The sequence below is a fragment of the Aulonocara sp. 'chitande type north' Nkhata Bay genome, linkage group LG23 (genome assembly GCF_057382095.1).
Source record: "Aulonocara sp. 'chitande type north' Nkhata Bay isolate Kocher_YH1m ecotype deep benthic linkage group LG23, A_spYH_male_GT1.1, whole genome shotgun sequence".
Taxonomy (NCBI): domain Eukaryota; kingdom Metazoa; phylum Chordata; class Actinopteri; order Cichliformes; family Cichlidae; genus Aulonocara; species Aulonocara sp. 'chitande type north' Nkhata Bay.
Window position 1 is genome coordinate 35718282 of NC_141365.1, and position 27063 is coordinate 35745344.

Genomic DNA, 27063 nt, shown 5'->3' on the forward strand with positions numbered 1-27063 from the left:
ATCTTGGTGTTTGTAAGCCAAAGTCTTTTCCATATTACCAGGCTTCTTCATCTCTAGGAAAGCGCCCAGACATCCTACAGAGGAAATTAATTTCTGCCCCTTAATACTGTACACTTGAGTGCTTGAAAAGAAGACAGCTGGACTTGTTCCTGGATTGCAAAGACTTTTCTCTAACAGTTTTCTCCAGTTAGCTACTGAGAACCCACATCAACATTTAACTGTAGTCTCATTTCTTTGTCACTACTCAATTCAATTCAATTTTATTTATATAGCGCCAAATCACAACAAAAGTCGCCTCAAGGCGCTTCACTCAAAGCTCATTGCCATAGATGATGTTAGGACCACCAAATATGCTTTTAGTGTTAGCTTGCTAGCATTAGCTGATCATGTAACAGCTCATCTAATCCAATCAAGAGTCCCAATACCAGCATGGTGACATCATCATGAATACAGCCTTCTTTCATACAGTCTGTAGTTCACAGTTAAAGATATCATTCATTCATAACTATTATTTATTTTATTCTATTTTTTTACCTACAATGCCTTAAAACATGATATTGTAGACTGGATTTTTTTATTTTCTGCAAAACGAAAGCATCAAAAATAACTGCAGTGTGTGGCCTGTTGTTATTGGTGTGAATAAAAATGAATAAAAAACATGCAGACAACCAGTACAGTCGTTACCAATCCTATTTTCTGATACATCACAGGCCGGCAGTATCATTATAAATATTCTATCAATGACTGCTGCATTCTCACACATTTGTGTGGGAGATGAGCACATGCAGCTCACGCACTGCACACTGAAAAAGCTCGATAAGGAAGCAGGGAGGAGTGAAAACTGCTTTATGTGCTTTTGTGTATACTGTTTGAATGTGCATGCCCTGATCCTTGCATGTGCATGACGATGGCAGTGAGTGTGTGTGTGTATGTTTTTGTTACTCCCAGCATCACCTCATATCATTGCTCCATAATGGAAAAGTGTCTGGGGAATTTTATCATTGAGCCTGGCTGTTCGGGGGACTTAGAGGCCGGGGGCCCCGCTCAAAGGGCCCCGGTGATGCTGAAAAGGTGATGGAATTGAAAAGAGGATAGGGAAAAGCTGCTCATCTCTATAGGTGGGTGAGAGAGGGTGTGCAAAAGTCAAGGGGGCAGGACACAGGAGAGCACCAGACAAGAATCGTCTTCCCAGCGTGCCACAGGGCTGCTTTTACTCCCTCCATAGGTGAAGAGCAACATAATTAGACAGATAAAAACCAGCACTGAATGTGGAAGCCCAGATAAGCTCTAATGAGAAGGAGATGGGAGAGAGAAAGAGAAGGATACATCTAAAGAGGGGGATAGAGAGGGGAAGGGAAAAGAAGGTGGCGAAGCGATAGACATGAGGAAAAAAGCAGACGAGAGGAGAAAAAAAAGGAGGAAGATTCAGATCAGAGGAGGGTTATTAGTGCGAGATGACACACACGAGGAGTCCTGGACAGGGAGTCGGATCTCCCTGCTTTCTCTTCTTCCATGTGCATGGCTGCTTGCTGCAAAAAGTGTCCCTTAGTCATTTAATACTGAACACAATAAACAAGAAACAAGAAAGTGTGAAATAACTGTTTTAGATTCTTTAAAATAGCCGCCCTTTGCTTTCATTGCTGCTTTGCACACTCTTGGCATTCTCTCGATGAGCTTCTTGAGATCGTCACCTGAAATGATTTTCCAACAGTCTTGAAGGAATTCCCAGAGATGCAGCACTTGTTGGCCCTTTTGCCTTCACTCTGTGGTCCATCTCATCCCAAACCATCTCACTTAGGTTTAGGTCAGGTGACTGTGGAGGCCAGGCGATCAGGTGTAGCACTCCTTCACTCTCCTTCTTGCTCAAATAGCCCTTACTCAGCCTGGAGGTGTGTTTGGGGTCAGTGCCCTGTTGAAAAATAAAAGGTCCAAATAAAGCCAAACCAGATGGGATGGCACATCGCTGCAGGATGCTGTGGTAGTGTCCCCAACAGTGTCACCAGCAAAGCACCCCCACACCATCACACCTTCTCTGCCATGCTTCACGGTTGGAGCCATGCATGTAGAGACCATCCGTTCACCTTTTCTGCATCGCACAAAGACACAGCCGATTGAGCCAAAGATCTCAAATTTGGACTCATCAGACCAAAGCAGATTTCCACTGGTCTAATGTCCATTCCTTGTGTTTCTTGGCCCAAACACTCTTCTGCTTGTTGCTTTTCCTTAGTCGTGGTTTCTTAGCAGCTATTTGACCATAACGGCCTGATTCACCCTCCTCTGAACAGTTGATGTAGAGATGTGTCTGCTACTGGAACTCTGTCTGGGCTCTAATCTGAGGTGCTGTTAACTTGTGATTTGTGAGGCTGGTGACTCGGATGAATTTATCATCAACAGCAGAGGTGACTCTTGGTCTTCTTTTCCTGGGTTGGTCCTCATGTGATCCAGTTTTGTCGTAACGCTTGATTGTTTTTGCGACTACATTTGGGGAGAAATTCAAAGTTTTTGCAATTTTCAGAACTGACTGACCTTCAGCTCTTAAAGTAATGATGGACTGTTGTTTCTCTTTACTTAGCTGATTGGTTCTTGCCATAATATGAATTCTAACAGTTTTCAAATAGGGCTGTCAGCTGTGTACCAACCTGACTTCTGCACAACACAACTGATGGTCCCAACCCCATTAAGACGGCAAGAAACTCCACAAATAAAATAAAATAATAATGAAACTCAATGAGAGGGTTTGCAGTGCTGTCAACCCTGAAAGTAGTAAAGGGTGGCTACTTTCAGGAATCTAGAATATAAGACATATTCAGAGTTATTTATTTTTTCTTTGCTACATAATTCCATATATCTTGCTTTATATATTTGATGTCTTCAGTATGTCTCTACAATGTAGAAAGTAGTCAAAAAAAACAACAACATGAAATAAATGATGAAATACTTTTTTTTTCAAAAATGTTCCACTAAACATAGATTTATTTATGTTTTTACAAACCTGAAATATTCACCTCGTAAAAATAAAACCATGAAATATTTTTTGCAGTGTTCCCCCTCTTTGTGTCTCTCTCTGACTATCTGATCTCTCCTGCTGCCACCAACCGCTCTGTGGCCATCTGGGTACAACATCCGCTCTCTGGGAGGCATCTCTGTTTATCTATATCATCCTGCAGCAGATTAGCTAACACCTCTCACCCCTCCTGCTATGACCTGCCCTGCTGTCTCACCCCCAACACACATTCTTCTACATTTCAATAGCTCCATTCGTGAATGCTCTGAAAGCTCAGTTTTGTTATTTTGCTTTATCATCTGAAAATAAACAGCGAGAGAAAAGAGGTTATTCATTTAGTCTACAGTGCAGTGACTTGTCTGTTGTTTTTCTGGGTTTTATTTATTCATTACAGATCATTTGGCTGTGACCAAGTTGGCAGCAAAGACACAAACAGAAAGAAGGGCGTATCTTTGCAACACACAATCCAATCATGATCGGAATTGTTCAGTGGGCGATATGTCATCACTACCTGCTGTGTAATCTGATTGCTGCACCTTTGCTTGGCTTCTTTGTAAATTGCCAGATCTAGATAGGTTGCCCTTTCTGTTAGGATGGTAAAACCTGGTGATTGGAAAATAATACAGGGTCCCTCAGCCTATAATGACAACAAGGTAGGGGCAGGCTTAGAGTAGCATTTTAGAAACATGCCAAATAATCATGTTTTCAGAAACTAGAAGATGCTGTCTTTCAGACTAGCATGCATTTCTCCTCATGAGATTACTATTTTTGTATACTGTACATATTAAAATCTCATATAAAGGGGTAAATAGGAATCTTACCAAACCTTCCAATAAACGTCCACAAGCCACAGATGGATTACATTACAGGTATTTAAAAATCGAAATCCTTTAGGGTTTTCTCTTTGCTTGGCAACTCAAAGATTCAGCTCCCTCAACAGATTTTCTATATGACTGATGTCTGGAGACGGTCCAGGCCACTCCATGACCTTTATTGTGCTTCTTTTATAGCCACTTCTTTGTTGCAGTTTTGGGCCACTGTCATGCTGGAAGACCCGTCCACGACCCATCTTCTGTTTTCTGACTGGGGTAAGAAGGTTCTCGTTCGAGGATTTTTGGTTCGTGTCTCCATCCATTGACCCTTCAAGTCACGATGCTTCCACCTCCATGCTTGACTGATGCTCTGCCTTCACATCATTAACTAGCGCCTCCTGTGTAGTTTGGGGCTGATCCTCACCTCACCCTCATGGGGTAAGGATGAGCTTGCATGGAGCTCCAGACTGAGGCTGACTTATTTTGTATTTCCTTTATTTCCAAATAATGTTAACAGCAGTTGTTAGTTTCTCACCAAACTTCTCACTGATGGTCTTGTAGCCAATTCCAGCCTTGTGCACGTCTGTCCCTGCATGTCCTTGGACAACTCTTTGGTCTTTCCCATCGTGGTGGAGAGGTTGGAATAGAAGAGACTGATTCTGTGGACAGGTGTGCTTTATATAAACATGAATTAGCATCAGGAATATCTGTATCAAATAATATTGTATCGCAGTATCAAATATAAAATACCAAATACCTGTTTCCTCAGTAATTTGACGCAGAAGTATTTTTCCTTGCTGATCTACTCTATCAGGGTTCAAGAATAAAAATGTAGATAATATTGGCTCTCTATAACTGTCCGATATGGGAATTCTTCAACTTATGGCATAAGCTGTTGAATATACTTATTCTAACTGGAACCAATTCAGCTGCCAGTGCTTGATGTAAAATAGTCTCTGATGGTCTGAGATGTGTATTACCTAGTTTAACCATCAGACAACATTCCCACATCTAGATTTCTTTGACTCTATTTTGTTTACAGGCCACTGTTTAATCCAAAAGAGGTAATGGTATTGATTAACACAAACCAAACTGGTTGAATACTCAGGAATAAGGTGATCAATCATATCTTTAGGAGTCCTGGGCCACATATTTTACCCCCTGCATTAATCCAATCCCCATTATCAGGCCTAAGGAGGAGGTCGTAATGGATTTGTGCACTCTAACAGAAAATGGCTTTTTGAACCAACACACAATTATCACAAAGAGTTTTGGCTAACCATACCCATATTATCAACATAATGGGAAATAAGCCTGCAGCTTTTTAAATGAGTTAGAAAACGGGGGGTTAATAATGTGTACAGAAAGTTTTCAACTTTAATTTATCATTTTAGGAGAGACCATTAATCAAAGCAACCACAAAGTGATGTTTTTTCCTATTGATTTCAATCTATTATTTAATCCCTTTAGTTAATTTCCACACAGACTACTGTGCTTTTAGTTTGCTGCTGGTAATAAATAGACCTGCTGCATTTCAAATGTGAAAAACAAATGGAATATGCTTGTATGCCAGTGGCTGGAGTCGGCTGATTACATTTTTAAACTTTTGAAGCAACAAGCAGGGGTGAAAAATATAGAAATATCGAGTGAAACACTGATGTGATGCACATGTACATCCTTCATCACAAGTCGTCTTAACATGGCAGAAGGAAATGTTATAGCAAATATAAGTCATTTAACAGTAAAAATGGCCTTGACTAAAGGTCTGCTTACTGGTCTGGAGAAAGCTGGTGAAGGTCAAAAATGACTTTGGTTAAAGGATATGGTATTTCTCATTTTAAGGTGGAAAACATGATCTGAAATCTTTAGCAGCTGCATCTGTGAAAGGGTCTTTAAAAAGTATTACATTTATCCAACCACAGGTTTCCAACCCGTCCCAATTCAACCCAAGTAAATCCAGTTTTTTGCATACATGACAACGTTATGGTCTAAGCCAGCGGTCCCCAACCCCTGGGCCGTGGACCGGTACCGGTCCGTGAGTCGTTTGGCACCGGGCCGTGAGAGTTGAGGCTCTAGTGTGAAATTTGTGGTTTTCAGGGATTTTATCGTTAACTCGGCTTCCCTGGCTCTTTTCCCGTGTTGTAGTTGTGCGTCTTATTTTGAAAGAAATAAGACGTATCATTTTATTCTGTTATATTTATCCGCCACACGTTAAAGGCCGGTCCGTGAAAATATTGTCTGCCATTAAACCGGTCTGTGGTGCAAAAAAGGTTGGGGACCGCTGCTCTAAGTGACATAAATTTCATCATCAGGCGGTCAGTGCCCGCGGCAACCTCCAGGTTAAAAATTAAACACATGTATTAACACAAATAGTTCTTCGAATGGTCTCTCAGGTTTATAGCCTGGTACAAAAACCAGTTTAGCTGACTTCCCCTTTCATAACCATTGTGCTGTTGAAAGGTCAGTGCAGGTCTCACCTCTGATAATTGGAGTCACTTGACACTTTTGCTAAATCTTCTATCAGGGGTATATTTTTGACTCGGCTTTTACTCTTTACTCAGTTTTCCAACTTGAGCTCCATTGTGTCGTGCTCTGAATTAGAATTTGTCATCACGCTTTTATTTCATTGGATTATTGAAATTTCTTGATCTATTTTTATAACAAAGCTTCCCTGGAATGACTCAAACGTCACATGATGCCTTCTGGTTTTGACGTTTGGAGCATAGATAGCACTAGTTTACATCGGTGAACTATTAAAACCATACATGTTTTCTTTTGTTCATTATTTTATATTCATATCTACGCTTTATGTGTGTATGCATGTGTATGCATTACAATAGATGATATATATAAGAAATGGACATAGCTTCCTGCTCTGAAATGTAAAATCAGTGTAGAATTTAGTGGTGTACTGAGTGACTTCCCTGTTTCATAAAGATGTGCGGTTGTGTTGTGGCTGTGTATGAATGTGTATGCGTCCCCTGTATTGGCAGCAGTGAGCATGTCCTTTAAGAGAGCGTAATCCCGGCCTAGTTTGACTGGAGAACAAACAAAAATACACACATTTTCAAACTTTGGATAGAAATAACTGTTGGTGTTGTATTTTATGAACCCATCATGGCAGTCTGTTATTCTAATAGAAGATTAAACTCATGAAAAGGTTTGCAGTACTGAAGTACTACAGTAGTACTTCTTTATATTTGTTTTTATCTTACCGCGTGGATGACTACATGTCTTTTGAAATGAGGATCAGAAACATGAAAAAATTAGGGTTCAAGGTTACTGAAGTAGACCAAGAAAGCAAAAGTCCCATAAAAGTGTAAGAGTAGAGGAAAACGCAGGCTAGTAGGGATTTTATGAATCATGATGACTTGTCTGTCGGGTAAACAAAGCTTCCTCGCCTGGTCGCCTAATACTCTGAAAAAGTGCCAAATCAGCCGGTGAGCATTCCGTTGTGTGTGGGGATTAAAGCTAAAACCCGCGAGTCCGTGGCACCCCTGTATGCAAACACAGTCCGCTACATTAACCCAGTTTGATATCACAATGCATAATCTCTGCTTTTTAGAAAACACACACACACAAACACACACAGGCGTAATCTCTTCTTCCCGCAACTGTTGGGGTGTGACCTCCATGGCCTGATGCCTGCTGAGTGACGGGCCGCTCATCTCTGCACAGCACGCTGTGTTAGGCACATGAACAACGCGTACACACACTATTGTACAGCCACAAATAACATCTAGTTATTTTGTGCGGTGGTGAATTCCAACCTACAACAAAACCAGACAACACTTTACTTTTTTCCCCTTTTTTACCTCAAATATTAGATTACTCTTTTTCTGATGTTTTTTTTTTTTAAGTTAGTGACCTAAAGTGACCCCTCCCACTCTACCACTACCAATCTGCAGCCTCTGCAGGCAGAAAATGTGTTTCGAATACATTTAGAAACATCACACAGAGGCTTTCTGTCCATATTCCAAGGGAAGTGGGTATCTTTTATGACACGCATGACTTAAAATCACTCGAATTTGTCACGTTATGGTATTTAAATCAGTAAAGACACCAAATCAAAGATTTTGAGTGCTGACTCCACCAATTTCTGAACCCAATCCTGATGTTGGGACAGTCTGTAAATGTCAATACAACAGAATGCAAAGATGTGCAAATTTAAAAAACCCTATATTTTATTCACGATAGAACATAAAAAAACATATCAAAAGGTTTAAACTGAGAAAATACATCATTTTAATAAAGATCATTTTGAATTTGATGGTGGCAACATGTCTCAGAAAGTTGGTTTTTGTCACTGTGTGGCATGCATCTCTTCTTTTAACAGCAGTCTGAAAACATCTGGGGACAATATGTTCTATTGTGTATAAAATATGAGTTTATGAGATCTCCAGTGTTGCATTCTGGTTTTATTGACACTTTACTAAGAGTCCCAACATTTGCAGCATTGGGTTAATAGATTATTTAGAGGTAAACAGGCACAGTTGGGACAAAGAACAAAGTTGGAGTTAACTAATCATTTAAATAAAAATGATGTAGTACAGAACAGTGGTATACAGTGTTTTTGTACCTTGTTTACATTTTTCAGTAAGATGTAACTATCCAGATTCTCCGATCATTTGTGGACATGACCCTGCCCCCCGTCCATGGCTTTTTCTGCCTCTGAATGGGACTTTTGGAGGTTATTTTCTGTGTAAGCATAATTAGTCCACATATATAAAAATGATACATTTGTTTTACATTATTTAAGAGAATCTTTTCTGCCATTTCATGAATGCAACGGTTTTGGCTAAAACCTTTTTCTGGGGTACAAACAAATTTTTAAGCGGGAAAAACCCGACACGTGCAAATGAGTGCTAGTCAAGCTGAGAAGGTTGTGCTAATGTACTTCAAGCTGTTTTGTTCGGTCTGAAAATGTCAAAACAAGCACAAGTGTTCATCTATTAAAGTGTTTTAATATTCAAATGATTAGAACTAAAAAATAAATATTAAAAATTAAAATTTAGTGTGGACTTTTTTGGTGGTGAAGAACTGTCTCTTTTAAAACTGAATGTTTCCTTGTAGCGATCAAATGAGCCAGAATGAATGGGGATTAGCTTTATTAGCTGAATGCTAGCATTTTATGAGCAAATTTACTTTGGTGTGTTCATATTTTCTTAATCCAATACCGATGACTGAAAAAAAAATATATATATTTTTGTCTAGAAGCAGATGCAAATAATTATTTTAGCACTTTGAGCTTTATTCACTCGTATAGATTGAGTTCACATGTGAACTTCAGATGCGAGTTTACTTACAAAAATGAATCCTCACATTGATGGTGGATGACATGGCTTAAAAACTTCAGCAGCGTCATGAATTGTATGCTAACTGCAGAAAATGTCTCCTTTATCCTTCTCCATTACTGTGAGAAGACAACATCGACAGCTCTCTAACTAAATAAACAAATCCTTATATTCCCTCTGCTGAATGTGTCACTTGTCTCTGCAGTGCTTTGTGGTTTCTTAGATTATGGCTGCATTTTCAGTCTTTTAACAGCGTTAAAGAACAATACGAGGCCGGAGCGGACGGATGTAAGCTTGGACGCTTGTCAAATCCTTCCCATTTCCAGCAGTTCACCTTCACTCTAACCTGCAACCTTGACGTTCGCAACGCAACGGTTCAGCAACTTCCCCTTCATATCTGCACCTGGCACGCATCAGACCTGTGAAGTGACGGCAAACACCCGTTAGTTAATATTTACACAGCATTTACAAAGCCACTTTTCCAGTCAGTTATAGGTGCTCTGCAGATGTTTATCACTGTGGGCATTGATCCATGTCATTCCATGCAAAGGTTGGCCTCTGGAAAGGTTAATTGGAAAACAAGGCAGCAGAACAGTTGAAAGTTTGCAGATTTAGTGTGTTTTCTGGCGCTCTAGTGGACAATGAAGGTGAATAAGTTAGTACGTTCTATAAAATAAAAAGGTGGGTGTTTCACCGCATACTTAATCTCGACATGCACACGTTAAAACATTAACAGTAAAATATCTAATTTTAGAGAAAGTGGTAAAAAAATTAGAATTTCTCACATCAGAACTGTCTATGAACCTGCCAGTCAAAGCTGCCACTCCCCCTGATTTTAAGCCCTAACAAAGAGAGTCTGACTGATAAACGGTTTTTAAAACCTATAATCGGATATATCGATTTTTTTTCTTACAGACACTTTTCACTTATCTGTCACTATAAATATAGATACTGGTATATATTATTAAAAAGTCTTATTTATACCTTAAAATTGGGCATTTTAACATAAGCATCTATGCAGACTGACTTCCTTATGGAGTAAGCCTCAAGTGGCCATTAGAGGAACTGCACGTTCTTGACAACATGTAGGAGAAGTTCTTGGTTTGGATTAAAATATACCTCATGTGGCCGACCTTAACCACATCCTAAAAAAATCAAAATTTCTAAGTATGACATTTCCCACCCCAAGAACACGCCTCATAGAGTTTTACAGCTTTTATCATTAAATACAAGGTTTGCTGAAAGACTCTGACATGAAAAATTAATCCACTTTTTATTTATTTATTATCACTCCACTGTGATGATGATTGTATTTTTCTTGATTATGATAAGCAGAGGACTTCGTGTGATATAGAAATGGCATCTGATGTTCGTGTGACACATTCACACCTGATAATTGAAGTCTATGTTTTACTCAGATTTATTTACATCTATGGTCAACAGCTGTAAAGTCAGGGTTGATATTAATAGGCTGCCACGTTGTAACTGCTAAGCCTGTTTAAAAACAGCAAATACCAACACGTCCATGCATGTTCAGCACACTTTGAGATTTTTTTTTTACTGCAGATGAACCTGAAGTTGTCCTTTCTATGAATAGATCTCCATGCTGTGTAGCAGTGCAAGCTCTCCTGAATGCTTTCCTAAAAGTCTGCTGTAATTATCAAAGCAGAATCCATAAGTCTTGCACAGTGAAATGACAGACAGGGCGAATAGGCCTCTTTGTTTGGCCATGACAGACTTGCACAGGATTGGCTTCACACACTATCAGTTATTCAAACTTGCTAGTAATAATTCCACATGAAGTGAGTGAAACATTTATTAGTAACAGATAAGAACGTCACAATCAGTTAGTCTGGGGATCTCTTGGATCACCGTTTCAAACTGATATCCATTGACGTCAACATAACTTTCATGTGGTTGTCAGCTTTGGCACGGGACAGCTCGCTAGTGACCTCTGCATTTCCAAAATAGGCAAAACTTCAGAAACTAGAAAGTGTTTGAAATAAAATCTTTCTTTTTTCTTTTTTTTTTTTTTTTTTTTTTTTTTACAGCTTTTCCATTTCTAATTGGTGAAAAATGTAGAGGTGGATGTTAACCTAACCCTAGATGGGTCACCATCTAGGGTTAGACTTGTTGGTGAGAGGTTGACAACAACATGAGTGAAAAGTATTTAAAGTGACCTAAGAACAACTAATTAACTTTCATTTTGGTGCCATACTTGGCCTTGTCCTGCCATGGACAGCCAGCACTGGGCAATGCTGGCTGATTTCTATGGCTGACCGCTTGGCTGTCACAGCATGAAAAGTACTGCCACCCCTTTCTAAGTCAAGAACTGTCCCCAAACACTGCCGTTTCCATGTTTGTGTTTAATATTATACTGTGAGAAGCTGGTACTAAAGCCAAGCCGAGGATGTGCAAGGCCCTCGAGCTGAAGGGGAGACACTTTAAAAGCAATTCATCACCTCGCTGTGGCCTGTCTCTCCTCTTTCCTCTTATGTCTCTCTCCCATTTCCCTCTCTTTCCACTGCTCCTGCTCATTTAAAAAAAAAGAAACTCTCTCTCTCTCTTTCTCTCTTGTTGTTCCGCTCGCCTATGTCCTTAAAAAAAATCTCCTGCTCTCCCCTCGCCTCTAAACCCCTGCGCCCCCACCCACCCCTCCCCTGTCGTCTCTCGGTCTCTGTCTAATCCCGGAGGTGAAAGCTTGGGTTCTGTTTTTGGCGTATGGGTATCTGACCTCAGCATCGCCTCTAATCCGGCTTAGTTCACTTAATGATGCCACTTGTGGTGCTGCGAACGCCACCGAGAAGTCTATAAAAGCCTTCCATTAAAATGCAAATCCGACCTGGCGGAGAGAAGCTAAGCGACACAAAAGTGGGAGAATTTGACCGCAGACCCCTTCTTTTTCGTCTCTCAGCTATGCAGCCGATGCAGCGTGCGCTCCCTCCAATAATAACTGATCCTGTGATTAGGACCTCTGCTGCATGTTGCTGATGAAATAGACTCCTGTGCTCCTGCAGAACAAAACAAGAATGAGAGGGAAAACTCAACCTATTCCATTTCAGAGAAGAGTCGTGTAATTTTTTTTTTTTTGCGCTGTTGTTGTCAGGAAATGAACAAATGGTTATCAATGTTCGGAGGGGAAATCTCCCATCTCTTGGCCAGGTTTTCCCAGCTGATACTATTTTCTCCGTACAAGGCAGGAAATGAAATTTCTCTGTGCGCTGTATCACCTCTCGTCCCCCCCCTCCTCCTCCTCCTCATCTGCTCTACCTTTTTATCAGGAGCGAGAGGAAGGAGCCTCCTCTCCGTCTCCAAACAGAGAAGTTGTCTTCAGCAATAACATGCCGTACACATCAGAGCCGATACACGCAGCAATAGAGTAGTTTCAATTTACAGAATTATTTGGTGACGGATTTCCGAGCTTTTTTTTTTTCTTTTTTTTTCTAAGGAGGGATTATAGCATATATCATGTCCGCCATACTCCTGTGTGGTTGCAGGTTTCTCATAGTAATTAGTAAAACTACATTTATTCTTTATTGCTATATTTTTTATGAAAGATAATTGCCCTGATTTTGAAATATAAAGTCTCAAAAAACCATTTTTTTCAGGTGACTACTAAGCACATTTACTACTCTATGAAAGCTAGATCTGTAATTAGCCATGATGCTTAAATGCAAAACGTAGATCTCGATTTTATAGAATTTCTTTCCTTCAAATGCCTGAAAGTCCAAATGACATGCTGAGAAATATGTCAAAGTATTATTGTAGTAATTTTTTTCATTTTTAAGAAACTACGTGGATATAAAGGTCTTCTTTTATACTGAATTGGTACAAATTGTAGTTCTAAATAACACACACATAAAAACAACCTCAAATATTGCAGCATGACCTTGTTTTAAGATCATTTATGTGACCATTGGGATTATTGCGCTCATATATTGCACATTTCAACAGCAAAGGCTATACATAAGACATAAGTAAGGATTACGAGCGCATCTAAAAATGCGCAGGCTAATATAAAAACACTTTAATAAGAGGATAAAAGGATTAAAAGATTAAAATTAAATAGAAGATGAAAATGTACAGCAAGAGCACGATACAAGATATACAAAGTTGTTTTTTTAGAATACATTCAACGTGCTCTTCACTATATAAATCTTTCATTTTTTTTCATACTATAGCACACACCTATCACTCAAAATAATAAATAAAAAAACACAGCAAAGGCAGACTGAGAGATTAAACCAGTACAATCAGGTATTAATAGTATTATTGGCACAAATACAACAATGTTGCGCTCTCAGTTTATGAATAATGGGTAATCTTAGTCCTCAGCTGCCAAACTGCTAACATTTTTATCAGGTCGGGTTATGTTTCTCATTCCAGGCAACACCTCGGAATGGAAATTCTTAAGACAAACATTGTTTTTGGCAGAGCGGGCTGATGAGCCAGAGCTGTTGGCTCCATGGTGAAAACAAGCCTACTGAGAGTGAGGAGAGTGAATTTTGGGTCGCTTCACTGCCCCGTCACTTGCCAGTGACTGGCCTCATTCCTGCCTCAGAAATGTGGTTTTTACACACACACACACACACACACACACACACACACACACACACACACACACACACACACACACACACACACAGTGAATGGATCTTCTTATCTTTGATATAAAATTATGCCTAACACAGTAGTACAGTTGATGGATATGAAAAACACTTCCTTTTTGTAGCTGTTCTTATAATATACTGTTGCATAAACAATGTTTATACATTTTGTGCAAACACAATGTGTGTGTGTTTATTTGATAAATAAGCCCAAGAAATGAATCACTGATGGTTGTGGTTGTCTTTAAATTACCAAAAGGTAATATATATATCTATATCTATATCTATATCTATATCTATCTATATATATATATATATATATATATATATATATATATATATATATATATATATATATATATATATATATATATATATATATTAAATATCAAAACTAGTTAATGGAAAATAGCTCACAGATCAAGTTCACTATACACTATTTTTAAAAAAAAGATTATTTATACAACATAATAAATTACCGATTGGCAACAATATATAATAGTGAATAATAATAATAATTAGTAATGAATGATGAAGGCTATACTACTCTTTAAACTGTAAATAGTTTGGAAAACAGTTGCTACTATACAATAACCAATCTGGATGCTCATGAATGATGGTTAATGTACTTCATTTAAAGCCCTCATGAGTAGGCAGATTGCGCGGCAGTGTCCCGTACGTCTTTTCTCTCTCATTGTTTTTATTTGTTTGATTTTACTTCGTTTATGGAAAATGTGATCTGGGTTAAAATACAATAGCTTCTCTTCAGACCCGATATATGCGCAGGACTGATGCCAAAAAACCAAACAAAGTCCAGTTTAAAATAATATTTTATTACATGATCTATGTGATGATATTTAGATATATTAAAATATCACTATTTATTTGATTTATTCAGTTGTAATAGTAACTATATATTACAACAGCTGTTATGAAGTACACATGTTATCCATGTTATATATGAGTTTTGGTTCATAATATCCTGTTACTGCTGTCAAATAAAAACCTAAATTAAATTCTGTGTTCAAAAACATGAACAAACAGTCTGTCGTCTAATTAAAACATTTTGAAATTCTTCAAAAGTTCCGACTTTCCACTTTAAGACCCAGAGAATAAAAAAGCAGTTGTTTACTACAGATAAGTGTTTAGAGGATGCATTCCAGACAGAAGCTCCTGCAGTGACCATGAAGAGACTTGTTTTTGTTATTTTTATGGCATGCAAATCAAATAATTCACTGCTACTTGGGTTTAAAGTTGCACTTGTATACCATCACAATTAGTATGGTTTCAGCAACTTTCTCCACTCAAGCTCACAAGAAGAGTCAATGTGATATGTAGACTGTGAAACAACAAATCTGAATCCAAATCACTCAAATGAACTGTTCCAAAGGACTGAAAATGTCCCATCTGTGCTCATTTAGCCTTCAAGTGCCCAGGGGGAATTAGGGGAAATTAACAAATGGCATTTACTCAAAATGGCACTGCAACAACAACAACAACAACAACAACAGCAACAACAAAAAACACTTATCATAAGCAAACCCACACACACACACACACACACACACACACACACACACACACACACACACACACACACACACACACACACACACACACACACATATGACAATACATTAAAAAACAGTTTAAATGTAAAATAAATATTTGGTAAAAAAGTAGCTCCCAGCTTTATACTATTGTACTGTAAAATCATTGTAACTGAACTTTTACCTCATAAGTCTGTAAGTCCACTTTAAATTGTAATCATCTACACAGCAGTGTTTAGGTAAATGAGCTGTGTGTCCCTTTGAAACAGCAGTGTTTAGGTAGTTGTGGGAAATAGAGGGTGTAAACTGGGAAGGGTACGACTAGAGAGAGAGAGAAAGATGTGGGGAGCATCTGCCTGCGGTCATGCTTCATTCACTTTCGCTATGGCCTCTCAGCTCTTTGAAAATGCAAGACGGTGAAAGAAAAAGGGAAGGGCTGTGGGGTTAAGGGAAAGGGGGGGCTGTTTAGTAGAGAGCTGGCAAGGCACATAATTTCCCCCTGATTTTTATCTGCTACATTCACCCTGTAATTCTGACCATCACTCCAACCTGTTTCTAAACCACTTTTTTTGTTGTGGCCAGAACCCAGGGCCTCAGCGGAAAGAAGTAAAAGCTGCATAAAAAACTCAGAAACGATGACCGCTCAATCAGTTCGCCTTCACGACCCAATGAAGTGTTTTCTCTTTAGTCTACTTCTGAACAGGCTTATTGGTGCAAAAAGGTTGATGGTCGTCAGAGGAGTTCTCGGCGTAAACATGTAATCTTGTTTTTATAATTTGGACACCTTAGAACCAGGCTGTTCTTTATGTTCTTAAGAACATTTTTTCCAAGCTTGCTTGCACTATAAATCGTACTCTAGAGGAACGGATGCTACAAAATGTAGTTCCCATCAAAAGAGGCTCTATCACGAGTTGTCTGAGGCTCCCCTCTGCTTCTTGGATGAGCCCGAGGTTTTGGGTGCTAGAAGGGGCGGGGAATTGATTTGTGTCTACGAGGGCTGACAAAGGCAGCGCTTTTGCATGTTAAGAAAAGGCTGTTTTTTTGGGTGGGAGAAAGACGTGAGGTCATTGCTGTGCTGTTTCTGGGGCCATTGGCGCGATGCTGATAAGGCAACACAAGCGAGCATGTTAGACAGAGGAAGATGTATCTACTTGTGATATAGCGTCGCACCCAGACCTGCCCCACCCTGCCCCACTCTTATCCAACCCCCTGCCAACCTCAAATCTATAGCATCAGGAAGCAAACCGTCATTCTTCCAGCGCCGTTCCAATGACACGTTGACCTCAAGGGCGTCAACGTTCCGAACTTTTCCGTGTAGATATCACAATGCGAGCGACGCTGTTAATACAAAAGTAAGTCGAACAACCAAATCAGGACGGTCAGAAGTCCTATTGTTCAAATTGCTCACCTCCTTTCCAGCCGACTTTCTTCTGTGTTCTACAAATGCACATTCAGCTATAATCCCTTTATGCTTCTCAGGAAAGCCTTACACATTCAAACGTGAGGTCTTTGTCAACGCTTGACGTATTCTCATGTCGCCAGTTTGCTGTTGGTTGTAATGCTAATAGCCGTCAATACAATGACAACATAACTGAATAGTTGAAATGAGTGATGATGTCGAAATGGGCAAGATGCTGAATACAGAAGAAAACTTGATGAGGGAAAGACATTTTCGCACCCTGGACAATTTCTATTATGTCAAAGATTTTTGGCAAATTTGATTCTCATTTATCTACAAATCAAATGTACAATGTGCCGTTTATGTATTCTTTAATTGGTTCATAGAAAGCAATCCTGGATAATTTTAGCTTCCGCGGAACTTAAATCAACACAAAGGACAAAACAACATCGGTCTTACTTTTGGACTTTTCGAGCCAAACTCTCATGAAGGCCATCTTTCTTTCTCTGACTTCTCTCTGTTGGCTACGCTCTTTCATTTGTGAGTCCTTTTGTCCTTTTGCGTGCCTCCGTTTTGTCCCATTAACTCAGACATGTCAAGGCATGCCCATTGCTAGCTGTGCCCAAGCCTGAGCATGGCAAAGCAGGACAGATGGTTGCTAGGGAGGTTGCCAGGGCGGATCAGTGGGCCTGTGTGTGTGCCTGTGTGTGTGTTCAGTATCTCAAAGCCACGCTTCACCGTTGGACAATAGTATGGTCGGCCCACACCGGGGTTGGCTGGTGGCACCAAGCCGCGACCCAATAATGCCGGTGCCGCTGAGGGTTGCGACCTGGAAACGGGGGCCGACTGTGATAACAGCTTGGCCGAACGGCAGGGTGGACACCTTGTCAGTGTCGCCACGTCGTAATGCGTGAATGTCACTGTCCTGCTTGCCCGCCTGCCCTCCACCTCTTATTTTCTCCAGTCACCCCCCCAACACACACACACTCCTCCTCCTCCTACATCCACCACACCCTCTCTTCTTCCATCTTGAGAAAAACAACATGTCCTAGGAAGATATGAAGACCAGAACCAGGAAGAAAATAAAAGGACTCCCTGTTGATTTATTGTCCTGCTCTATTCTCAGCTCGGTTTTGAATCCATGCCTTGGCAAAGGGCTCATTCAGCTTTCATGACCCATTGTCGAGAGTTCAAGGCTTGACTTTTGGTTTAAGTCACATTGTCATTTTTGGGCATCTTTATTGAATATGTTCTCTCTTGACTGAATCCATAATACAGACACCAGTGAATTATAAGATTAGAAACCTGTGTTTATGAGCCTGCCTCTTGCTACTCCGAGCCGATTCTCAATGGAACAATGATCCGTGCCTGGTGGATGAATGTGAATAAGAATAAACTTGTTCTATTGTTTGAGACAGCGCAAAGACCTCAAAGTATGTGTAAATTTAAACTTGGCTTAACCTTAACAGGACAGATTACACTCAGCAGGTAAGTCTGTGGGTAACAGGGGCAGGCTGCTGGCGTTGGCATGCCGCCCCACCAGCAATAACTCTAATGGAGCACTTTCAGAGCTCCTGGGAAGGCAAATCAAATGATGTCAACCATGTCATAATCCAAGCTGGACTCCACTGAAGAAACTACAATTTTAAGAGAGAGATGTGTGGATTGGTCAGGGCCCTTGACACAGAGCTCTTATCTTAAGTTCTCTGATTTGACATCTGTGATGTGTGATACACATGACCGGGGAAATCATGGTCAGCCTGACAGTCTGGAAAATCAAAATGTAAGGATTTGTTCATAGTGCTTCTTTAGAAACTTACTTTAAGAGAAAGAAATTTTAGACCTTTCCTGCCTTATATTTACAAAAAAATACCTAATAACAAGGTTGCTAGTGACCAGTTTAAGGTTAGGACTAAGGGAACTTTCAGCTCATTATATAAAGATGTGCCAAACAATGACAAAAGAAGACCTGGAAGGTAAAAATGCATGTAAGGGAGCTGCTTCAAAATGTAGCATTTTCTAGTTTATTAAACTGAGATTGCTTAGAATTTGCACCCCAGCCCTAGCCTTTAGCAGATTGTTGGTGACCTGGTAGATGTTAGGAGGTTAACTCTCTGAGGTCTTAAGCCATCACTGGTGAAAAGCCCAAACCTACCCCTAACCCTAGGCCTTCACAGTATGCTGTCTTTGTTTTCCTACCAAGTCTTTGCATTCAGGTAACAAATAAAATAATCGTTCTGACACACTTGAAAAACTGTTCATGCTTTCAAAAAAGTCTGTTTTGCTTTACTCCAAAATGTAGACGTTAGGGTAGGGTTACCTGTGATGACTTAAACCTCAGTGGGTTATTATTTATTTGCAGCTTCAACTGTCCTACATTTCCTATAGAAAAAGACATTTTCAATCAAATGAAACACTGTACAAACAAAACCAGCAGCTGGGTGACAGTGTTTCAACAAACGGCTTTGCTCTTCAATTACCGCGTTCGAGCCCTTAAAACGAAGATATTTTTGTCTCTGTCTCCTTGTTACAATCCATGTCTGATGTCTTGCTCTCACAAGTAGCTCCCTAAGGTTTTTCTCTGATGAATTGTAAAGCCACAATCTTTTAAAGTTGGTACTCTGTAACCACAACATCATGCTTGGTTTTGACACTGATTGGGGATCAATTGGTCTGTGATTATGAGCTTGCTGACAGCGTTGGCTCAGGTCATGTGTCATTTTTGCAGAGCGATGGAAGATGAGAAGAGGGATGATGATGACTTGGGGTTTTTCTGGTTTCTAAAGCTCTCCAACCTCTAACCCTACGGAGCACAATGTTGCTTATCCAGGACTGCAAGAAGAACCAGGACAAAAAATGCTTCGATGTTAGTGTTTTTGTGTTTTTGCAAAGTCCTCCATCGAACGTGTTACACTAATTTATTTTCTACAACTAAGTGTTTTCAAAGAAATGGACAGTGGTGAGGAGAAGAAGGGGATTATAGTTAGAGCTGGGTGCATAATTAGCACTTATGTGGTAAAGCCCGAGTAAAAGTCTGGCAAATCCTGCATGTACAAAGCTAGAAAGTGACAGCCAAGAATCTATTGATGAACCGTCATCCGCATGACATTAGCACCCACTTTTATTGAAGAAGCGAGCTAGGAGAGCTGCCTATTGAAGCGCCTCAGGGTACCATCAGATCCTTCGTTCTGATAGGACCACAAACCTCCAACCTGCATGTGTGAGATCTCTCCTCTGACTCACACCATTCAGCCAGTGACTGATGACGTTCCCCTCCAGTGCCAGGCGACATTACGGCACAAAGGGCCACTCCGGGTGAAACAAAGACCCTCTAATTATGCCTTTGAGTAAACCGCTTGGTCAGTCAGCTGGTGGCTAGAGGGTCCCTCGGGTCCGGCTGTCCTACAGATTGGCTCAGGCTTGGGCTGCTGCACCAGGAGGAAAGTGAGAAAAAAGAGTCTTTTGTCTCCTAGTTCAGATGCTTGACTAATATTATGGTTGAGCGTGGAATTATATTACAAGTGAAACAATTACTGGGTGTGTATCCAAAGCCTGATATATCTTTTTCCTCCCCATTGTCTGTTTTGAGAACATCATTATAGATCAGTTTTAGTCAGTAATAGTCGTTACCACAATAATGCCTACTCATCTACAGATGAAAAAAGCTTCCTATCTGAGTAGTGATCATGAAAACCTACAGAGCTCAGTGATTATTAATAGTTTAATTGTATGTTTATGTCCTGTCTTTAAGAATTACTCTGCAGAGCTCAGTGGGCTCATGGTCACAGGTAAGTAAGGTTTATAGGTGATGACATTTTCAGGGTAAGGATTAAGTTCACCTTTTTTGTAAAACTCAGAAAAAGATCTTATGACATCGTCCTAAAGAAATGCAAGGCCAAGATACATGTAAGAGAGTTCACTTTCTGAAACTGCAATCAATTGGCATGTGGCTGAAATGCAACCTCTGCAATGATCATTCTGGCGCCCTCTTGGAATTCCTCCAGTGTGAAAACACGAGGACTGCAATGAAAGCACTTTTTTAATCCGCCTTTTGAAGTGAGGACTTTATTAAATGGACAATAATAACAGGGAAATGCACAGACATCTGTTAGGCAACACAAATGCTGCGCCTTTGAAGAGCCCAATCAAGGCTCATCTGAAATATAACAGTTAAACAAGAAAGCAAGACATGAGTGGTTAATAGTGCTTGCTTTTAATGATTAACCTTTTTTGTTTTTTATTAATAAGCATGTATCCTAGTGCTGCAGCAGCTATCATAAATCCACCATGACCAACTACAAATGTATATTTGTAGCTGGTAATGGTGTAGGGAGTAGCAACTGCCTGTTTAGACTGTGCTCTAAATAGGGAGTTATATCATCCAGTTCATCCGGGACACTGGGACCGTCCTGACTGTGATGGATGGTGGATGCTGGTGGTCTGTTGTTGTGGATGCAAACATCCAGGCCATTTGGTCCTATTGTTAGCCATTGTAAATGGTGGCTATTGAAGGATAACCCTGCCTCTAGTCCTGAGGTCAATGAGGTTTGATGATGGTGTAATGGATACTAAATGACACTTTAAAGAGGGAGAATTAGGGTGCAGTGTTTTCACATCTAATAATCTTCATTTTTATGGAGACAAATTCTCTTCCCAGTAAAATGCTGTGGGAGTGGGTCCTGCTTCAGCTCACCTGACTGAGCAGGCAACCATATGCCACAAGGCTCAATGCAGTGGCTCGGGTTCAAGTCCAGGTGGGGCCCTTTGCTGCAAATCTTCCCCCACATGCTTTTTCTTCCAAGTGTCCATTCTTCACTGCTCTACTAAAGAAAGGCAAGATGCCTAAAAATATAATGGGAAAATAGACAACTTTGGGCAGTCAAAGGTTGAATATAAAAACCAAAAGTCATCTTGGGTTATTCTTATAGCAGAACCTCACAGAATCTAGACCAGTGCCGTGACAACTTCTCCACATCAAAACATGTTTTCTCCAAAACCAGTCGGTTATTTGTGGCGTCTCCCATGTAGCGGCATGTCGCAAGTACAGTGTTTGTTGTTGCTGTGAAAAGACAGCCTGCTCTCAGATACATATTTGTGTGTGTGTGTGTCTGTGAGAGAGAAAAGCCTGGCTGCTAGGATGAAGCAGCGACAGACAACAGACTGAGAGGCAGTCTGCTCCCGCTGAGCAGCTCACTGCTGTGCTCTGAACACGCCGCTAGAAAGTGCTCTTCTGCAGATTATACACGACTCCCTCGCTTAGAGTCCCCCGCGTTGGATCCGCACACACACACACACACACACACACACACACACACACTGTGCACTGCTCTGTTTCAGGCTATCGTGTGTGGAAATATAGCAAAGCGATTTTGCCTAATAGATATACACACTACCCTTTGTATATCTACAGGGCTTGAAAGTGTTTTAAATAAATAAAAAATTTAAATAAATTCAACATATTAGTGTTTTAAGATGATTACGCTACGTGCAAAACGTCATTTGCAGGGTCTAACACGGGTGCATTGATTTCATTTGTATCAGACGGATTTGTTTGACATGAGCAATAAGGGGCGGGGCCAACTGAAAATCAAAAGGGGCGAGTCGAGTGTCTGCAAAGCAAGATGGATGGACAGGGTGTTTTCATCAACTCTTTTCTCGTTAAATCTCTGTTTTATTCATACTTTAATAATTCAGTATCAGGTTATTATTCATCAGTCTATCAGCCTGTAAATAATAATAAGTAAATATTTTGGAAATTTTATTTGTGGATCTGCATACTTGTGTATATGTTTTATGTATCTTGTGCTTCCTTAGCAAGGTAATAAATGTAAATAACTGTCTGCAGAGAGATTAGGGTCTTCATGCTAGGCTGCACTGCCAATTGAAATCTGCTGATGAGGATGGTCAGAGGACCAACTGTTCCTCAGACAACACCACAGAGCCGCCAGTCCATCGCCATTTGTTATCAGCTCTCACACACACAGCACAGCCTGGTGGGGTTATTATAGTCCCGGTCCCCAAGGACTACAGTGTGTCTGTAAGGGTCTGCTGTGAGTGTGAAGAATAATTTTGCATTCCACATACTTCTGTGTGATGAAAAATTGTGTTCATATATGTGCATGCAGGGAAAAACAAATGTGAAATAAATGCATGCATGTGTGTAAGTCCCACTGGGTGCTGACTGACGGACAATGGAGGAATTCCCAGTGGGCACTCTGACTCCCAGTGAGACTTTCCAGTCTCGGTGGAGTCCCATATTTCCCAGAGTCCCCAGTGTCTCCTCTATCACTTTTAAGACAGTAATTATTTCTTCGTTTTCAATTAGCAGCTGTCACCCAGAGTGGACATGGAGGCCACAGAGGATGTAGCTATTTTCTGTCAAGCCAAGATTAATCTTAATTTTTTAATTCACAGGCTGATCATCCAGAATAAAAGCTTCTCCTCTTCTCTGCACAAAATGATGCTGATTGTAGCCGCACCTGTTGCAGTTACAGTAAAACCTTAAATATAGTTTTTAACATGTTAAAAAATGCCTTTGAATTTTAGTATACGGGACCTGATATAGCTTTTTATATAAGTGTGTTAAATAGGACTGAGTGTCTGTTGGTGCCTGACCATTAAACTATAATTAACTGAGCATTCACCAAATGGACAAGATAAACCCAAGCCCAAATTTCCTCTGATTTCAGATTTTTACGTGAAGCTAGGCTAACTTCTAACTGATTATAATTTTGTATTTATACCACAGAAATGAGGTCCAACAACATTTTTAACAAATCTCCAAGAAAATAAAATTATGCCACAATACACTGAACAATTTCTTTAAAGAAATAGTAGTTTTACACTGAGAGAGAGTAAGCTAAGCTAATGTGCCACATATGTGTATATATTAATACACTCACTGTCAAAACATTGCCAAGCTAGGCTGACTTTTCTCTGGTGTAACTGAAATTATGAATTTGTTTTGGGCTAATTTGCAACATATTGAAAAAAATATACATTTAAGGTACATTACAAGTAGTTGCACTTGTGCATTAACATCATGCACTAAGTAGCTAAAGTGGGTTTTAGCAGTTGAGGAAACCTAAGATCCATTGTAGCAATACAGCATGCGGGGGGATTACTTATTCTTGACTTGTTTTTTGAGCTTGGATCTTCTTTTTTTGTTTTTGTTTCTTTTTTTTGATTTAGCGAAAAAGATATAAACAGCATGAAATATTTGGGTGATATGTGGTCTAGATGTTGATAAATTGATGTTCCCTATCCTCCCCTATTCTCCATGTAACTTAGCATTGACCATGAAGATCACAGGCAGCCCAGTGCCAGTCAACTCTATGTTGAAATGCACATCACTGCAAACTTCACACTACTGCAAACTAGCCTAACTAGTCTAGACTAAAATGCACCAAACTGCAAGATTTGGACCACACAAAATTAGTGTACTTTTTTGTGAGACCTTTCAAACATAATACAACACAACACATCATATATCGATCCAATATATGATTTAAAAACTCTAAACCAAATAGGATATTGTACTGGGGAGGGTGATGGGAGGGGCCACTAACCCAAAGCCTCATGGGACTGTTCATGCTGACGTTCAAGTATTAAGTTACAGTGTTATAACAGCTATTCCAGTTATCTGTTATATTGTTAATTTATAACATAACTGCTTGTTCTGTATTAAGTGGGGCAAGCAATGCCCAACATAAATGAGACTGCTCTGGTCACGTTTGAGTTTTGGGGTGTTATGCTAATAAAGTTGCATTCCTGCAGTTGGCAGTTGTATGGAAAACAGGAACTGCAAATCAAAATAGAGATCTCTGTCTCCTCCTTAGCTCGCTACAATTTTCCAGTTTATACAGTTTCAATTGCTGAGCAGTCTTTACCTTCAAAAATAATCTCATCTTTTTCCATCCAGTTTTTCTTACATCTTAATTTCTCAAACATTAATCAATAACAAAGCAAACATTAATAATTACTCTCCTAGCTAACTGCACATTATCTAGCTAACTGTTTGCTAGCTAACTGCAAATTATCTAGCTAAGTGCTAGCTAACTTTACATTATGTAGCTAACTGCTAGCTAACTTTATATTATCTAGCACAGCGGTCCCCAACCTTTTTTGCGCCATGGACTGGTTTATGCCCGACATTATTTTCACGGACCGTCCTTTAAGGTGTCGCGGATTAATACAACAAAAAAAAAACTAGTACCGGTACCGAAAAAAAGAAGATTTATTCATAACACACGCGAAAAGACCCAGGAAAACCGAGTTAACGATAAAAACGATAACAAAATAACGCTGAAAACCAATAAAAACCCTGAAAACCATACATTTCACACCTGAGCCTCAATTCTCGTGGCCCGGTACCAAACGACTCTCGGACCGGTACCGCGTGTTTGGTGGCACTCATTGAGCTGTCTGAAAAGTTGTATTTGAAATAAACCTCCACTTAACCCTCCCCCCCCCCCCCCCCCCCCCCCAACTAATTACAAAACAAAAACCATTATTGTGTTCATGCTTCATTGCTAGAAAATGAGTACTGCCACCACAACTATATTTATATCACAGAGATGAGAACAAGAACGGGGTATGCTGAAGGCTATGGGAAGACATTATATGTTTATATGTTTGTTACTGAGGAAGTATCTTCTCTAGAAGCAATGCACATGGAAGGCTGCAGCAAATGAAGAATGAACTTGTCTGACGGTGATACGCATTAACCTGCTTATCAGATTTAATTGCTCATCAAGGTGCTGGACCATATCGTTCCAGCCCACTTCAACCCTGCGGTCAGGAGTGATCCCTGTGCTAAAACAAAGGAATTATGCTGCATATCTGAAATACAATGTTCAAAATTAAGATCTCAGTGAACGAAGGAAAAACGTTTGTTTTTCTTATTTCATTTCTTAATCTATAAAGATAAAGCGGCAACATTTTGCTGCGAGCTATCAGCTCAAAGTTGTAAACAGAAAAATACGAGTTCAAGTCGAGGTGTTTTAAGGCTTCAGCATGCAGCTGGTGTACAGCCTCTGTTTTCAAAATGCCCTTGCTGTTTCAAACTGCAGCTGCAGTCCGTGCAGTAGAAACCACATGTTTGCATTTGAATACAGCCCCTCTGCATCATGGCCCATCATGGGAATGCGGACCATGTGGGCTGGTGGCTTTGGTAAGTTTTGGAACTTTTTACGTGAGGAGTTTCCGGTCGAGCGCTCTAGTTCTGTGACAGACAGTGCAACTGTTTTTTGAATGCTGATTGAAAAACCCTCAGCGTTCTTTTTGAGCATTTTGAAACACTAAATAAACGTCACATTTGCACATTAAAGTGATTTCCAAGCAAATGTGAAGCACATGGTAGAAGTAGTTTATTAACACATTAAAAGGTTACAGAGACAAGCAGGAAACTGAAGCAGTGTGGCCCTGTTGTACTTCAGAGGATCTGGGACCTCCACGCCATTTCAATTTAAATGGGGTGGCAGCAGCCCAGCGCTTTGAGAGCTTCTCAGAGGGGCGATTTCTGGAGCGAATCCCTTGTTGCAAACTCCTCTTTAACACTCTCTGTCAAGGTTGAACCAACAATGCACTTAACCCCAGCTCCGGCAGAGCTGCGGCGGCAGAGGATTGCGGTTTTCCTTTCAGCTGAGAGTGTGTGGAGTTAAGAAGAATGTTGTGGAAAAGGGAGCATGAGTCAGCACTCTTTGATTTATTAAAGCACAAAAAAGAAGAAATGAAACATAATCAGGTATTTAAAAGATGCAGTTATTCATTTTTGTAATTATGTTTTGGAAGGAGAATGTGGAAAAATGTTATAAATAACTAGAAATAAGTCGAACGTGTTGGCGGTGCTCTGAGTGCGAGTTGTGCGAAACTTTGCTGCATGATGAAGCGTAACTTGGAGATACTATCCCACTGCGAATAAACCGGTGCCTGTCCTCTTATGGGAAATGTTGCCAGCATTATATTTAATTAGCTTTCTTTAGCGTGTGTATAAAGAAAACAATTAGTCTTAATTAAAATCGCTGCATGCCGTTGTGTGGTTTCAAAGTAATAAACTGCCGGTGCACACACACTGAGCATAAATAAATAATTTCCACTTGCTTTATTGAGTAGTGGCTTTACATTTACCATGGGGGTAGCTTTATGCAAGCTGCTCATATTTATCCTAATTGGCTTATGATCTTAGCATTAATAACTGTTAGACTTTAATCAAGGAATGTTAATAGCACACGGCTATATGTGCATGTCATTATATAGTCATGTAGGTTATATAGCTTGAACCCGCGTGCTAAAGCAGCTTTTGTTCCTGATGGAAGCCTGTGTGTGTGTCAATAATTTATTTGTAATAGCAGAGATTTCTTTCCATTTTTTACAGTGTGGGAGACTCAGGCCACAGA

General features: G+C 40.0%; 1 long non-coding RNA gene across 1 annotated transcript; it reads right to left on the bottom strand.

The window, feature by feature from the left end:
* Window positions 1-19882: 19882 nt before the first annotated feature.
* On the bottom strand, window positions 19883-24843 carry LOC147302337 (uncharacterized). The gene is made up of 3 exons (XR_015127149.1): window positions 24556-24843; window positions 21360-21508; window positions 19883-20094 (listed from the first exon to the last, which is right to left on the bottom strand). It is a non-coding gene; the product is annotated as an uncharacterized LOC147302337 (long non-coding RNA).
* Window positions 24844-27063: the final 2220 nt, after the last annotated feature.